This window comes from Triticum aestivum, chromosome 7A, assembly GCF_018294505.1.
Source record: "Triticum aestivum cultivar Chinese Spring chromosome 7A, IWGSC CS RefSeq v2.1, whole genome shotgun sequence".
Classification (NCBI taxonomy): domain Eukaryota; kingdom Viridiplantae; phylum Streptophyta; class Magnoliopsida; order Poales; family Poaceae; genus Triticum; species Triticum aestivum.
In genome coordinates this window covers 676640454-676657622 of record NC_057812.1, presented here as the reverse complement: position 1 = coordinate 676657622, position 17169 = coordinate 676640454, and the positions used below count along the sequence as shown (strand labels likewise).

Genomic DNA, 17169 nt, shown 5'->3' with positions numbered 1-17169 from the left:
TGGGCGAGCTAGATCACATAATATACGTCGTCATATGGACAATGCACTTGTCTGCCCGTGCTTTTCCCTCCAAAGGCATGGTTGCCTTCACGCACAAAAAAGGTTTATAGTTAAGAAAAGGCTCCATTGGTTAAGGGGTGGTTAAATTCAGATCAAGGGAGGTTGAGTTTGGTTAGCTATAAGCTTCGGCCCGCCATGGCCCATGTCATCCCGTATCTCTACTCCTAATGGAGCAGTTGGTAGGATTGCGTTCACGGTTTATTTTCTTCTGGTTATATTTCGTCTGGTTTATTTTCGTCCGGTTTATTTTCGTCTCATATCCCACCACCATATCTCCTCACATTGATTTTTTTACCCTCACAATAAAAACTTTCCTAACTTTTCCAAAGTTTCCTAACTAGACACGTTATAAACGGGCATGTACCGATAGCACGTTATCAATTAATAAAATTTTGTTTTATGACAATCAATTCCAAATCCTAATTTTCCTAATGCATCGATCTTTGCCTTTTTTAAGTAGTTATTTTGATAGGGAGGGTTTAGCCACGAAAATCATCCCTCCATCGTCGGCTGCATCCCTCACCCACGTCGCTGTTGCAGGATCTTCATCCGTCATCCTGAGCAATTGGGGCGGCGATGCGGGCGAGCTTCACGATAGTGGGGAGGACCAGGCCGCGGTGAAGGCAGGTCATGCGCTCCTCACGCTCCACGAACGGAACCTGCGCACGGAGGCGGTAGCGCGGGGTGGCAGCCGGCAATGAGGCGGCCGCGCTACGTGACGAGCTACGGGTCCCCCTTTGTGATGTTTTGGCATCGCTCCTTCATCGCACATCCTCAGGTTCCTCTTGCCCTTCCCTTCCTCTGTCCTCCTCTCCCATCTCTATGCTTTCACGTGCATCCAGTTTTGATTCCTCGTGTGATATATACCAAACATAGGTACGTCAATTCACTTCCTTCCCTTCCCTTCGTCCCTCGGTCCCACGCTCGTGGCGCTGAAGTGGTGGCAACAGGCGATGGCGGTGGTGTCGCTGATGGCGGCGAGGACAGCATGTGGCAGCTCCCGAAGCATGAACACGACCGCACCTCGGGCCTGCCGTCTGCCAAGATATGGGTGAGTTCTCGTGCTGCCAACCATAAACCCTCATGTCCTACAAATTCCTCAAACCCTACCGTCTTGATCCCGTCCACGCTCTGATCCAAAGGACGATGCAGCTCTGGCCGATTGACAATGGAGGTTTGGGATCCTTCCTCTCAGCACCCACTCCTGGAAGAATCAGCGGTGTGCCATGCCGATTGAACCCCGTCGAGATCACTCGCCAAGATTGCTATTCTGAAGTTTATTGTAAAGAAAGTGAAGAGTGAGACAGGATCCGTTTATTTTCAACCGGTTTATTTTCAACCGGTTTATTTCCATCAAATTACCCCCACCCCCACGCCCACCCACCGAAACGCGCCCAGCGAACCGGGGAGAGATCCATTGATTTGGCTAAGGTAGGAAAGAATCTATTATTTGTTTGCTAAAGCAAATTGCATTAATGGGAGACATCCGTTGATTTGGCTAAGGTAGGAAAGAATCTATTATTTGTTTGCTAAAGCAAATTGCATTAATGAAAGAGATCCGTTGATTTGGCTAAGATAGGAAAGAATCTATTATTTGTTTTCTAAAAAAAATTGCATTAATGAGAGAGATTTGTTGATTTGGCTAAGATAGGCGGTTTTGAGTAAAGTTATCTTTACTGTAGACATATAATGACAATTAATCAAGTATCAACATCATTGCATGCTTATTGTGTGGAATGTGTGTCCCAATGTTGACAGAAGGTATAAAAAGATTGTCTTGGAATTATTATTGTCTTGGGAAGATATTGCCCTGAATTCTCATTTCTCATCAGAAATTTAGTATCCATTTTCGTTGATCTTATTTGCAACATGTACAAGTCAGTAATAATCTAAGGGGGTGCCCTACCGGAGAAGATTATGATAGTTGGACAAGAAACTTGGTACTGTCGTGTAAGGTAAAGGTAGGAGAAATAGGAGATAAAAGCATGCATGGTGGGAGAAGGAAGTCGAATGTCGCGTGGTAGCTCAGACATGGAGTGTGGAAGAAAGACAATGACGAGATGTATGTATCTACTAGATCATGACCATGAGATATCATCCCATAGAAATGACATTTGACTCTCATGTCACATGAATTTTCTCTTTGTATATATATATTTGTTAATCCGTGGCAACGCACGGACACTTAGCTAGTAAAAGTAAAGAATACCATCCACATGCTGGTTAGAAAAATATCGTCGGGTGCACGTATCGTCGCCTGCCTGCCGCCAACACCTGGCAAACGGACCGGCGAGCAACACCTGGCAAACGTGCGGGCGCGCGATCGAGCCGTGCCGCGTCGCGGAGGCTGCGCCAGTCGACGACGATACGGTCGCGGGAGCGGTGGGCGTGTGGGTACCCCGCAGAAGGAAACGGGTAGGTGGGGTGGGGTGGGTCGACGCGCGCGCGCGTGGTTCGTGGGTGTGGTGTGGTGTGTGGTGTGCAAGCGAAGGGAAGAGGCGACGGCGGACGGGACACGGTAGCCGAACGCCCGAACCAAACCAGGCCCACGCGCCCGATGGACGTCCGTGTAGTCCCGGCACTGACCCGTCGCGTCCGACACAAGCCGCGGAACCCATCCCTCGTGTCTCGGACGTGGTCGCGTCGTAGGAGCCCAAGGCGGCCGCCGCTTTTTATTTCTTTTTATTTATAAAACGCTACAATCAAAGCTGCCCACGTACACGAGCATACACTCATCCCGCATGAACGCACGCACGGACGCCGTGTCCCTGCGAGCATCTCGGAGAGACTAAGCCTGCATAGCAGCCTGACCACAAATCGCCTCGCCGTCCTTTTCCCCCTCGGAGTTCCTCCCGCCTTCGCTGGCGCCGGCTCACCGGCAGAGGCAACGCGTGGACGTGCCAGTGCACCAGGCGGAGTGGCACTGGCAGCACCGCGTGCCTCTGCTGTACCCCGGCGCCACTCTGCCGCATGACTGGCATCTGGATCCAGAGAGGAGCCCAGTGCCGGCGCCGCCGCGGTCGGCTAAGGCGCACGCGGAGGAGGTGCGGCGTTGCTGACACCAGAGCAGCGCCGCGACGCCGCCTACGCATCCGACTCGCCGAACTGGAAGAGATGGTTCGCCTTCGAGCACGAGGAGGCGAGGCGAAGCGGCGTGCGCGAGGTCGACCGCAGCGTGCCGCCACCCCTGTTCATCGTTCGCGAGGAGGACCAGGCGGCCCTTGCGGCGGACCGCGAGAGCGAGGAGGACGAGCGGCGGAGGGTGGAGGCGATGGAGGAGGAGGAGGCTAGGTACGAGGCGGCCATGGCGCAGGCCATTGCCCTCTCCGCGGCGGGCGACTGCATGCTGCCGCCGATGGCCCCGCCGCCCCCTCCCTGACACCGCGCCAAGGCCGAGCCCGAGTCGGAGCCGGAGCCGTCCCGCGTCGAGCGCTACTCCTGGACGGGAGTACTGCGTGAATGGGCCTCCGCGCCACCGGTTTGGATGGGGGCGACGCCGGCGCAGGAGGCGGCGTACCTCGAGATGTGGCGCCAGCGATGGCTGGCCGAGAAGTGTCGTCACGGCGAGTACGAGGAGATGCTCGAGCGCGACCTTGAAGAGGAGAAGCGCGAGGCTGAGGAGGAGGCGCGCCAGGCCGTGGCTGTACAGGCGGCCGCACATGCCCCCGCGTCGGCACAGCTGCCCGCGGCCGACATCGCCGCCGCCTGGAACACGGCGTTCCCCTGGGCCGGCTCTGCGCCGACACTTGTCGACCTCACCGACCCCGAGAACGACGACGACAACGGGGCCTAGGGCAGCGCGCCGCCTCGTAGTTTAGTTTGTTTTTAGTTTTTTTAACAGTTTTGCTAAAGCACATCTAGATGTGCCATAAGTATTGCACATCTAAGTCCCATGTCCTTAATTTTACACAGAGATTTGTGTAAACATTTTCTTTCCTCTTTTTTCTTTTCCTTTCTAGTTTGATTGAGCCACTTAGATGTTAATGTTGATGTGGATGCGTGGACTCTCGCGGGCCTTCCTGGCCGGCTTTAAATGTTTAATTAAATTATTTTTATTTTAAATATGCATGCACAATTATTAATACTTTTGTCGGCGCCGTCAAAATGGATCGGACGAGCGTACGTCGACCCAAACGCGAAAGCAGACGTTCGTGTCCGCTTGGCCAACCCAAGCAAACAAAATCACCGTCCGTTTAGATTGGCCCATTGAAATTGCTCTAACGGTGGTCGGTCGCGTGCAGACACTTCTTTTCTGAACAACCCAGCACGGCAAGTGAAGTGAAAGCAAGACGAGGAGGACGGACATGCATCGATCGCCCAAAAGCCCACCCACCCGGTGCACGCCGCGTCGCGCCCCACTCGGCCGCGATGCCAACCGGTTTGTGCATCTCCCGATCCGGCAGGTCCCAACCGCCGCACGCACCAGAGGCCATATATGGCTCAAAGCGGACGGCCTCGTGGAAGCAGGTTTTGCACCATGGTATCGCTAGCGTAGCAACACAGTCATACAGTTTTACAGACTCAACGAAGCACCTGTAGCACCAGATCCCGTGGGCTTGCATCCTGGGGCAGAGCCAGGGGGACGAGCAGGGGCCTGCCCTCCCTCCAAACGATCGACAATTTTAATAGAAGCGAAGAGTAATTATCAACAAGATTAGATCAATATACGTACTCAGCCCCTTTATACTCGATCGCCGAGAGACCCTGACGATCGAGCGGATCATGGCTGGTAACGGTACAATAACAATACTGCACTAATAACTAGAATAATAATCGTCCGTCAGCTATGCCTCTTTGTTAAGACAGGCTTAGCTGCAGGTGATGGAGGGGCACGTTATGTATTCAGGTGGTTCAGCTGGGCGCCTGATCCATGCCATGCGTGAGGAGTTGTTGGCGTGCCCATCATGTGTTGTGTACGTGGGTGCGGTGCGCGGCATGAGTATGTCCCGCAACGGGTGCAGCTAGAAAATACTCCCTTCCTAAAAAAATATACCGTTTATATTACTGCTTTAGTGATGTAAATACTCTTATAATACTTCACAGAGGGAGCAGTAGAATGCAGCTAGAAAATAGTAGAACACTAATAGAAAGGCGGCATTTCGGGCGTCCCATACGACACTTAGGCCCTGTTTGGTTCATAAGTCCTAAGACTTTTTCTAGTCCCAATTAAAAAGTCCCTAGTCTCTCCCTGTTTGTTTCCAGGGACTAAAAAGTCCCTAGTCCCTCCCTATAAGTTATTAAATGACCATGTTACCCCTAGTATATAGAAAAATAACAACTAAATAACACCATAGGGTGGCGGGCCAATGGGTGCATGGAGGGGCATTGTTGGAAAAGTCTCAAAAAGACTCTCCTTGAGAGTCTTCTTCATTTAGTCCCAAAAAGCAACTTTTAGTCTCTAGTAGTCCCTCCTGGTTAAAAAGTCCCTACACCAAAAAGTCTCTGGAAACAAACACCCCCTTAGGCCAACTCCATCGCGCGACCTCAAACGGACGTCCGTTTTGTCCTGTTTTTGTCCCTTTGGGTAGGGATTTGGGGTCGTGTTTGGGCCTGTCCTGGGATGCGGTGGCCGTGCGCCCAGCGCGCGGCCGCATCCTTTTGCCCCATCCTGTCCGTCAGGGCCAAGAAATGCCCAAATTTGCATTAAAACTACTTTCGAACCCAAATATTTGTATGAAAATTAAAATAGTTTTACAACCCAATTGAAATTGTCTTTAATAAAATAGTTTTACAACCAAATCGAAATTGTCTTGACTGAACATAAAATGGAGAAATACATCTATTGGTTGCCAATGTGATCCCACACGTGCTCAATCAAGTCATTTTGAAGATTCACATGAGTGTGCCAATCACGCATCTCATGGTGGAATTGGGCAAACTGTTCAAATGTGGGCGGGTCTTGGTGCAGGGGCTCAATATTCTCACTGTGGGGAGTGGCCTTCTGCAAGCCTCGCGAAGACTGGAGAACGCTGCAGCACGTTGATATCATTGTGAGAACCTGCCATGCCGAAGAAAGAATGCCATATCCAAAGATCTTGTGATGCCACCGCTTCCAATATGACAGTGCACCCATTAACATGCCCCTTGTACTGGCCCTGCCAAGCAAATGGACAGTTCTTTCACTCCCAGTGCATACAATCTATGCTGCCAAGCATACCTGGAAATCCTCTACTTGCGTTGGTCGCCAACAATCTCTCTGTATCAGCGGCACTTGACTGCCTCAAGTACTCTGGCCCAAAGACCTCGATCACAGCCTGACAAAACTTTTACATTGACATCAGACATGTTGTCTCACTCATACGCACATACTCATCCACCAGATCGCCTGGAATTCCATATGCAAGCATGCGGATGGCCGCGGTGCATTTCTGATAGGAGGAGAATCCAAGCTTGCCAAGGGCATCCGTCTTGCTCTCGAAGTATGGGTCATGAGCAACCACTCCCTCTCGGATACGATTGAACACATGCCTTGCCATACAAAAACGGCGACGAAATTTATCCGGCCTGAAGAGCGGGGTGTTGGCAAAGTAATCTGCATAGAGCAGGGCGTGGCCTCTCTCCCTGTTGCGGTTCAGGTTGGGAGCACGGCCAGGGACTGACCCCCTGTCCCGAGGAAGCTACCGTTGAATATGGTCGTGAACGACCAGTGCAGCCACCACAAGATCGTCATCATCCGACGACGAATCGTCCGATGAACAAAGAAAGTGATGAAAGAAAAACTCGTCTCCACTGTCCATACCTTTGTTGGCAAAAGGTCGAACAGCTTGCGGTCGTGGTGGCGAAGAGGCCGCAATGATCACCTCGACGCAGCAGGGTGGTTGCCGGCCGGCTACAGGCCGCTCTGGAGCTCTCGTCAGAATCTGCCTCGGCCGCCGTGGTACGTCGCCGGCAGTCGTGTCCGACTCTGCCATCGGCAAGGACGGCCACGGCCAAACCTCCTCCGATCGATAACCAAAACTACGGCGGAAGCGCGGGCGTGGTGGCGGCCATGTCGAGACGTGGTTTGGTATGGACGGCGGGGGGGCTGCGCGGTGAGGAGGCGGCCGGAGAATAGCGGCGGCGCCGGCGGCGGGGCGGGGCGGGGAGAGAGGGTGAAGCGTTGGGAGCGGAGGGACTGCTAGTGTCCCCGACAGGCGGGCCAGGGAAGGACAAGCGCGCGCGTCCCGCCCGTCCGCGTGGTGTTCTTTTCACCCCAAAACCGGCGCAAGTTTGGACCGGGAATGGGTCGAAAGCGGACACAAAACGGACAAAAGTTTGTTTGCTCCTGCGCGCTGGGCTGTCTTTTTTGTCCCTTTTACCCTAAACGGACGGGGCCGGACAGGATAGGATCGCGCGGTGGAGTTGACCTTATTTTAGGAGGGAGTGGGTATCATGCTGCTGAAAGGCGCAAGCCGAAGGTTCGTTTTCATGGACGGTAGTAGCCTCGGCAACTGGTGTGTCCAGTCCGCTGGCCTGTGCCGCCGAGGGTTGGTGGAGCTTCCCTTCAGACTTTTCCAAAGTCATCTTCCTGTGCTGCCTATCAACCTCTCACACCTCAATGCAGGTCACCGGCCGGCCAGCAACGTCCACCGCCAGGACAGGGTTGCCGTGGAATGACGCTTGACGCTTGACGTACGTTGGTGACCGGTGAGTATAGTAGTACTACTACACCGGCAAAAAAAAATCGCGGTAGTAGTAGTACAAGTGTAGTACTCCCTCTGTAAACTAATATAAAAGCGTTTAGATAACTAAAATAGTGATTTAAATGCTCTTATATTAGTTTACGGAGGGACTACCATATGATGACGATCTGGCCAGCACAGCTACCAGATGTACGACGGTTCATGGAGTTCTCGGGGATGCCTCTGTGGTACTCTCTGCCGTCCGTCACCGCCGAGTAATTCAACTCAGAGCCTTGTCCTCTGGTGGCCCGTGATGGGGAAACGATAGAAGGCCTTGGAGTGGAAGCATTCTCATGGCCAACATTTCCGCGGTGAAGAAACTACGCATTGGGTTTCCTCCTGAGGTCAAAAGACGAATTTATTTATCACCTTGCGTGAAAACAGGGCAGATTTTCAGCAGGCTTTCTTTTGCCAACCTTGTGAAAAAACCAGGTTCTGACAGTGGGTGTCCTCCTAAGGTCAAAACATGCTTCATTTCCTTGCCCACAAAAAAAAACATTCGGTCTTGCTCACATGGACACCTCTTCTTGGCACAACATTCGGTCTTGCTCACATGGACACCTCTTCTTGGCACTTGGATGGATCCGTTTTGGAATGGTGGGACAAGCGAACCAGTTTGCAAAACCCAGATCGACGAGCCTTGGCCTCCCTTACAATGTTGGTTTCTTGGACAATCTGGAACGAGCGTAACGCTCGGGTCTTCCGTCGCAAGAGTGCACCACCACCGGTCCTCCTCCGGACTATCATCGATGACGCCAAGCTTTGGGTTCTTGCGGGTGCTAAAAAACTGGGGTCCATTATTGTACGCGAGTAGTTACCATGCCGTGTGTGTGGTCACTTGTAACACCCTAAAACTCTTCTCTCTTATTTAATGAATGAGGCAAATCTTTTGCCTCCGTTTCGAAAAAAAAAACGGTACAGATTTTACGCTAGATTTCTTTTGTGAGCCCTGAGTTCTTGGCCACTTGATCTGTCAGATCTTAGGCGCATGTCACTGTGCATTACTTTCGACATCTTGCTGCGCAAGCTACACCGATGCATGCATGATCATCAAACTTTCCATGCCTGAAGCAAGGCGATCGACGACATGACCGGACAACCAGAGGGGTAGCAGTCAGGTCGAGCTGTCAAACATAAGCCAGTGTACATTACCGGTGTGTGTGACATGCATATCATATCAGCAGGAGAAACATGATCAGAGCATGGTGCTAGCAAAGCATCAAGCTCTGCTCCCAACCACTAATAGCTAAAATGATCAACATTTTGAGTGAAAAAACAAAAAGCAAAACATCAAAGTAACAAGCAAACATACGCTACATGGTTGCACCACCTTCTCTTTCTTTCTCTCTTTGTTCCCCGTGGTGCTGGTTAGTAGACAATGACTCAGACGTGCTACTAAATGTTTTATGCAGATTTGGTGTCCCTGTCAAGTGTCAACCATCATGACAGGAGCCTCGCTCTCATTCCCATGTCTCTTTTGGAACGACCTTTGGGAGCAAAGCTGGATTGCTATCCTGGTAGGCCCTCGTCTTTCTTGCAGCTTAATCTTACATGGCCGTGGATCAGGTTCTTCCTTGCTGTTTTGTCCTTCTGTTAGGCCATCTGGCCAACCACCAGCCGCTGAATGCTGATACCAGGACAGGGACTAGTCAAGGGCCAAGAGTCTCCTAACTTTAAAAAGCAACACCTTATCATGGAATGGAATGGCTGTCATCATGCACAACAATTCATATTGACTCAATTTTCCTCCTTTGGAAAAAAATGGAAAATGATTCCTGGTTATCTTAGAGACATATTTAACATTTTTAGATGACATAATTAATGGTGTGTTCCTTTTTCTAGGTAAAATTTGTGCTTTTTTAGAAGATGTAGGCAAATTGAGTCTAGGCGCCGTTTTGACTCTTTTTTTGGAAGAACAACGCCGTTTTATTGCATAATGTACCCTGAAAAAGAATGTACAAATGGGTGGGGAGATCACTGATAACATCAAACAACACTTCCGAGTGCCGACGCCCGTTGGAACTTTCCATGCTCATCTCGGCAAACAACTCCATCTGCATCTTTTTTGTTTCTTGCTTGAGAAGACTCTAACTTCACCCTTGTTCCGCACCCGACAACATGAAGATGAACATTGATGGTGTTCCGACGGGCGCGGCTATATGCCGCGTATAGCTAACCAGAAGGAGGTGTCACCTCAAGCAGCGAATTCTGCCTGCCTTCCCGTCACTATGGGTCGGCCCAGGTTAGTTTGTTTAGTACACTGTTTTCTTTCATTTGTTCATCTTTTCTTTTGTTTTATTTTCAAAAATATATACTAGAATGCATATATTCAAAAAACTGAAACAACTTAAAATTTTACAAAATATGTGAATTTTAAAAATGTTAAGCGGCATAATTTTTTGTTAGCGTAGTTACAAAAAATGTTGATAGCATTCAAAAACATGTTCCTGAGTTCCAAAAAATGTCTTCATGAAAAAATATTTATACAAATGTAAAAACAAATTCACTTAATTTTTAAAAAATGTTGAACACGTATTCGAGAAAATGTTCAAGAATGTGTGTTTTAAAAGTATTGGTCATGTATTTGAAAAATGTTAACCATGTACATAAAGTATTTTAGGTGTATAAAATATGTACAATGAGTATGAAAAAGTAGAAAAATATATATTTTAAAAACATGTATTTAAAATATATTAACGTCATAAAATTGTTTCATATTTATTAAAAAATGAGTAATATGCATTAAAATAGTAGGTGTCAAAACATATATTGAAAAACTGATAATCATGTAACTGATAAAAAAATCTTGTGTATACAAAAAAGAGACACAAAGAAAAATAAGAAAGAAATAACGAAAATCAAGAAAAAGAAAAGAAGAGGAAAAATAAAATCAATGCAAAAACGCTCCTCAATGCGTCCCTTATTGGGCCAGCCCACAAGCATTGAGCGGGGCCGGAGCTAGAGATCTATATCTTATCTTATTACTAAAAAAATTTACTAATAAAGTAAGGTGCGTTTCTTCGATTATTTTCATCAGTTCACTGTTGAAAACACTTCTTTTTTGTTCATGGTGGTACTAATTTTTGTGTGTCCATATGCTAGAAAATGAAAAACGGTTTGTTCAGAATTACATACCCGGGTCGCGAGCGTTGTGGCCCAGTGAAGCCAGCCATTTTTTTCTGCTCACGCAGCTAGAAAAAACCCTATTGGCCGCTTGTGGCAAAAATAGTCGGAGCTTCACACACGGCTACCAAGATTGGGCCGCCGGTTTTTTGTGTGTGTTCTGTTTCTGTTACTTTCTCTTTTTCTTTCTTGTTTTTCTCTTTTTTGCCTTTCCATTTTTTCACTTTTGTTTTAAAAAATTCAATATAAAAAACGTTCATAATAAAAAACAAATTTAGAAGCCCAGAATGCCATAAGTTTGTTCCTGTTTTGGAAAATGTTTGGAACTTTAATTTTTTTTCGTTCTGAAATTTGTTCAAAATAAAAACTTTCCCATTTTCTAAAAATTGTTTGTGTTTCACATAATGTTTTGAGTTTTTTTCTACAAAATTTCAAGGCAAAAATAGTTTAAATAGTCACACATTGTTTCTCTACATACAGTCATACCAATTCAAATAGCAGGACGTGTTTTGTTTGAGTGGCTGGCAACACATGGTCGGGTCTTTGATGTCGTGTGTTTGATTCTTTATGTTGTCTTTCTTTTTGGATATTTACTCATGCCTTACAAGGTCGTTTTGGTGCCTGGGCCTTTCACAACCCAAGCAACTTAGCCATGCAACGACCTGCGAAATAAGGATTTTTTAAATATTATCGAGGATTATGGTGGAGGGGGGCACCGCACACGGCTAAGTGAACGATTACGAAGATCAACTTGTGTGTCTAGAGGTGCCCCCCTGCCCCTGTATATAAAGGAGCAAGGGAGGAGGAGGCCGGCCCTAGGAGGGGGCGCGCCAAGTGTGGAGTCCTAGTAGGACTCCCTAGTCCTAGTAGGATTCCACCTCCCATATGGAATAGGAAAAGAGGAAGGGAAAAGGAGAAGGAAGGAAGGGGGCGCCCCCCTTCCCTAGTCCAATTCGGACCAGACCAAGGGGAGGGGTGCGGCCACCCTTGAGGCCCTTTTCCTTCTTTCCCGTATGGCCCAATAAGGCCCAATACGTATTCCCGTAACTCTCCGGTACTCCGAAAATACCCGAATCACTCGGAACCTTTCCGATATCCGAATATAGTCGTCCAATATATCGATCTTTACGTCTCGACCATTTTGAGACTCCTCATCATGTCCCCGATCTCATCCGGGACTCCGAACTCCTTCAGTACATCAAAACTCATAATCATAATATAACTGTCATCGAAACCTTAAGCGTGCGGACCCTACGGGTTCGAGAACAATGTAGACATGACCGAGACACGTCTCCGGTCAATAACCAATAGCGGAACCTGAATGCTCATATTGGCTCCCACATATTCTACGAAGATCTTTATCGGTCAGACCGCATAACAACATACGTTGTTCCCTTTGTCATCGGTATGTTACTTGCCCGAGATTCGATCGTCGGTATCTCAATACCTAGTTCAATCTTGTTACCGGCAAGTCTCTTTACTCGTTCCGTAATACATCATCCTGCAACTAACTCATTAGTTGCAATACTTTGCAAGGCTTAAGTGATGTGCATTACCGAGAGGGCCCAGAGATACCTCTCCGACAATCGGAGTGACAAATCCTAATCTCGAAATACGCCAACCCAACAAGTACCTTCGGAGACACCTGTAGAGCACCTTTATAATCACCCAGTTACATTGTGATGTTTGGTGGCACACAAAGTGTTCCTCCGGTAAACGGGAGTTGCATAATCTCATAGTCATAGGAACATGTATAAGTCATGAAGAAAGCAATAGCAACAAACTAAACGATCAAGTGCTATGCTAACGGAATGGGTCAAGTCAATCACATCATTCTCCTAATGATGTGATCCCGTTAGTCAAATGACAACTCATGTCTATGGTTAGGAAACATAACCATCTTTGATCAACGAGCTAGTCAAGTAGAGGTATACTAGTGACACTCTGTTTGTCTATGTATTCACACATGTATTATGTTTCCGGTTAGTACAATTCTAACATGAATAATAAACATTTATCATGATATAAGGAAATAAATAATAGCTTTATTATTGCCTCTAGGGCATATTTCCTTCAGTCTCCCACTTGCACTAAAGTCAATAATCTAGTTCACATTGCCATGTGATTTAACATCAATAGTTCACATCACCATGTGATTAACACCCATAGTTCACATCGACATGTGACCAACACCCAAAGGGTTTACTAGAGTCAATAATCTAGTTCACGTCGCTATGTGATTAACACCCAAAGAGTACTGAGGTGTGATCATGTTTTGCTTGTGAGAGAAGGTTAGTCAACGGGTCTGCCACATTCAGATCCGTAAGTATTTTGCAAATTTCTATGTCAACAATGCTCTGCATGGAGCTATTCTAGCTAATTGCTCCCACTTTCAATATGTATCCAAATCGAGACTTAGAGTCATCTGGATCAGTGTCAAAACTTGCATCGACGTAACCCTTTACGACGAACCTTTTGTCACCTCCATAATCGAGAAACATATCCTTATTCCACTAAGGATAATTTTGACCAATGTCCAGTGATCTACTCCTAGATCACTATTGTACTCCCTTGCCAAACTCAGGGCAGGGTATACAATAGGTCTGGTACACAGCATGGCATACTTTATAGAACCTATGGCTAAGGCATAGGGAATGGCGTTCATTCTCTCTCTATCTTCTGCCGTGGTCGGGTTTTGAGTCTTACTCAACTTCACACCTTGTAACACAGACAAGAACTTCTTCTTTGACTGTTCCACTTTGAACTACTTCAAAATCTTGTCAAGGTATGTGCTCATTGAAAAACTTATCAAGCATCTTGATCTATCTCTATAGATCTTAATGCTCAATATGTAAGCAGCTTCACCGAGGTCTTTCTTTGAAAAAACTCCTTTCAAATATTCCTTTATGCTTTGCAGAATAATTCTACATTACCTCCGATCAACAATATGTCTTTCACATATACGTATCAGAAATGTTGTAGTGCTCCCACTAACTTTCTTGTAAATAAAGGCTTCACCGCAAGTCTGTATAAAACTATATGCTTTGATCAACTTATCAAAGCGTATTATTCCAACTCCGAGATGCTTGCACCAGTCCATAGATGGATCGCTGGAGCTTGCATATTTTGTTAGTACCTTTAGGATTGACAAAACCTTCTGGTTGCATCATATACAACTCTTCTTTAATAAATCCATCAAGGAATGCAGTTTTGTTTATCCATTTGTCATATTTCATAAAATGCGGAAATTGCTAACATGATTCGGACATACTTAAGCATATATACGAGTGAGAAACTCTCATCGTAGTCAACACCTTGAACTTGTCGAAAACCCTTTTGCAACAATTCTAACTTTGTAGATAGTAACGATACTATCAGCGTCCGTCTTCCTCTTAAAGATCCATTTAATCTCAATGGCTCGCCGATCAATGGGCAAGTCAATCAAAGTCCATACTTTGTTCTCATACATGGATCTCATCTCAGATTTCATGGCCTCAAGCCATTTCGCGGAATCTGGGCTCATCATCGCTTCCTCATAGTTCGTAGGCTCGTCATGGTCAAGTAACATGACCTCCAGAACAGGATTACCGTACCACTCTGGTGCGGATCTCACTCTGGTTTACCTACGAGGTTTAGTAGTAACTTGATCTGAAGTTACATGATCATCATCATTAGCTTCCTCACTAATCGGTGTAGTAGTCACAGGAACAGATTTCTGTGATGAACTACTTTCCAATAAGGGAGCAGGTACAGTTACCTCATCAAGTTCTACTTTTCTCCCACTCACTTCTTTCGAGAGAAACTCCTTCTTTAGAAAGGATCCATTCAAAGCAACGGATATCTTGCCTTCGGATCTGTGATAGAAGGTGTACCCAACATTTTCTTTTGGGTATCCTATGAAGACGCACTTCTCCGATTTGGGTTTGAGCTTATCAGGTTGAAACTTTTTCACATAAGCATTGCAACCTCAAACTTTAAGAAACGACATCTTAGGTTTCTTGCCAAACCATAGTTCATACGGTGTCGTCTCAACGGATTTAGATGGTGCCCTATTTAACCTGAATGTAGCTGTCTCTAATGCATAACTCCAAAACGATAGTGGTAGATCGATAAGAGACATCATAGATCGAACCATATCTAATAAAGTACGGTTATGACGTTCGGACACACCATTACACCATGGTGTTTCAGGTGGCGTGAGTAGTGAAACTATTTCACATTGTTTTTAACTAAAGGCCAAACTCGTAACTCAAATATTTTACTTCAGCGATCATATCGTAGAAACTTTTATTTTTGTTACGATGATTCTCCACTTCACTCTGAAATTCTTTGAACTTTTCAAATGTTTCAGACTTGTGTTTCATCAATTAGATATACTCATATCTGCTCAAATCATCTGTGAAGATCAGAAAATAATGATACCTGCCACGAGCCTCAATATTCATCGGACCACATACATCAGTATGTATGATTTCCAACAAATCTGTTGCTCGCTCCATTGTTCTGGAGAACGGAGTCTTAGTCATCTTTCCCATGAGGCATGGTTCGCAAGCATCAACTGATTCATAATCAAGTGATTCCAAAAGCCCGTCAGCAAGGATTTTCTTCATGCGCTTTACACCAATATGACCTAAACGGTAGTGCCACAAATAAATTGCACCATCATTATTAACTTTGCATCTTTTGGTTTCAATATTATGAATATATGTATCACTAAGATCGAGATCCAACGAACCATTTTCATTGGGTGTGTAACCATATAAGGTTTTATTCATGTAAACAGAACAACAATTTATTCTCTTACTTAAATGAATAACCGTATTGCAATAAACATGATCAAATCATATTCATGCTCAACGCAAACACCAAATAACACTTATTTAGGTTCAACACTAATCCCAAAAGTATAGGGAGTGTGCGATGATGATCATATCAATCTTGGAACCACTTCCAACACACATCGTCACTTCACCCTTAACTAGTCTATGTTCATTCTGCAACTCCCGTTTCGAGTTACTACTCTTAGCAACTGAACCAGTATCAAATACCGAGGGGTTTCTATGAACACTAGTAAAATACACATCAATAATATGTATATCAAATATACCTTTGTTCACTTTGTCATCCTTCTTATCCGCCAAATACTTGGGGCAGTTCCGCTTCCAGTGACCAGTCCCTTTGTAGTAGAAGCACTTAGTCTCAGGCTTAGGACCAGACTTGGGCTTCTTCACTTGAGCAGCAACTTGCTTGCCGTTTTTCTTGAAGTTCCCCTTCTTCCCTTTGCCCTTTTCTTGAAACTAGTGGTCTTGTCTACCATCAACACTTTATATTTTTCTTGATTTCTACCTTCGTCGATTTCAGCATTACGAAGAGCTTGGAAATCGTTTCCGTTATCCCTTGCATATCATAGTTCATCACGAAGTTCTACTAACTTGGTGATGGTGACTAGAGAATTCTGTCAATCACTATTTTATCTGGAAGATTAACTCCCACTTGATTCAAGCGATTGTAGTACCCAGACAATCTGAGCACATGCTCACTGCTTGAGCTATTCTCCTCCATCTTTTAGCTATAGAACTTGTTGGAGACTTTATATCTCTCAACTCGGGTATTTGCTTGAAATATTAATTTCAACTCCTGGAACATCTCATATGGTCCATGACGTTCAAAACGTCTTTGAAGTCCCGATTCTAAGCCGCTTAAGCATGGTGCACTAAACTATCAAGTAGTCATCATATTGAGCTAGCCAAATGTTCATAACATCTGCATCTGCTCCTGCAATAGGTTTGTCACCTAGCGGTGCATCAAAGACATAATTCTTCTGTGCAGCAATGAGGATAAACCTCAGATCACGAATGCAATCCGCATCATTGCTACTAACATCTTTCAACTTAGTTTTCTCTAGAAACATATCAAAAATAAAACAGGGGAGCTAAACGCGAGCTATTGATCTACAACATAGATATGCTAATACTACCAGGACTAAGTTCATGATAAATTAAAGTTCAATTAATCATATTACTTAAGAACTCCCACTTAGAAAGATATCCCTCTAATCCTCTAAGTGATCACGTGATCCAAATCAATTAAACCATGTCCGATCATCACGTGAGATGAAGTAGTATCAATGGTGAACATCAATATGTTGATCATATCTACTATATGATTCACGCTCGACCTTTCGGTCTCCGTGTTTCGAGGCCATATCTGTTATATGCTAGGCTCGTCAAGTTAAACCTGAGTATTCCGCGTGTGCAACTGTTTTGCACCCGTTGTATTTGAACGTAGAGCCTATCACACCCGATCATCACGTGGTGTCTCAGCA

At 45.9% G+C, this 17169-nt stretch overlaps 1 long non-coding RNA gene across 1 annotated transcript; it reads left to right on the top strand.

Annotated features, from left to right (window-relative positions):
- Positions 1-273: 273 nt before the first annotated feature.
- LOC123154631 (uncharacterized) lies at positions 274-1282 on the top strand. Its single transcript, XR_006476959.1, has 3 exons — positions 274-838; positions 937-1111; positions 1213-1282. It is a non-coding gene; the product is annotated as an uncharacterized lncRNA (long non-coding RNA).
- Positions 1283-17169: the final 15887 nt, after the last annotated feature.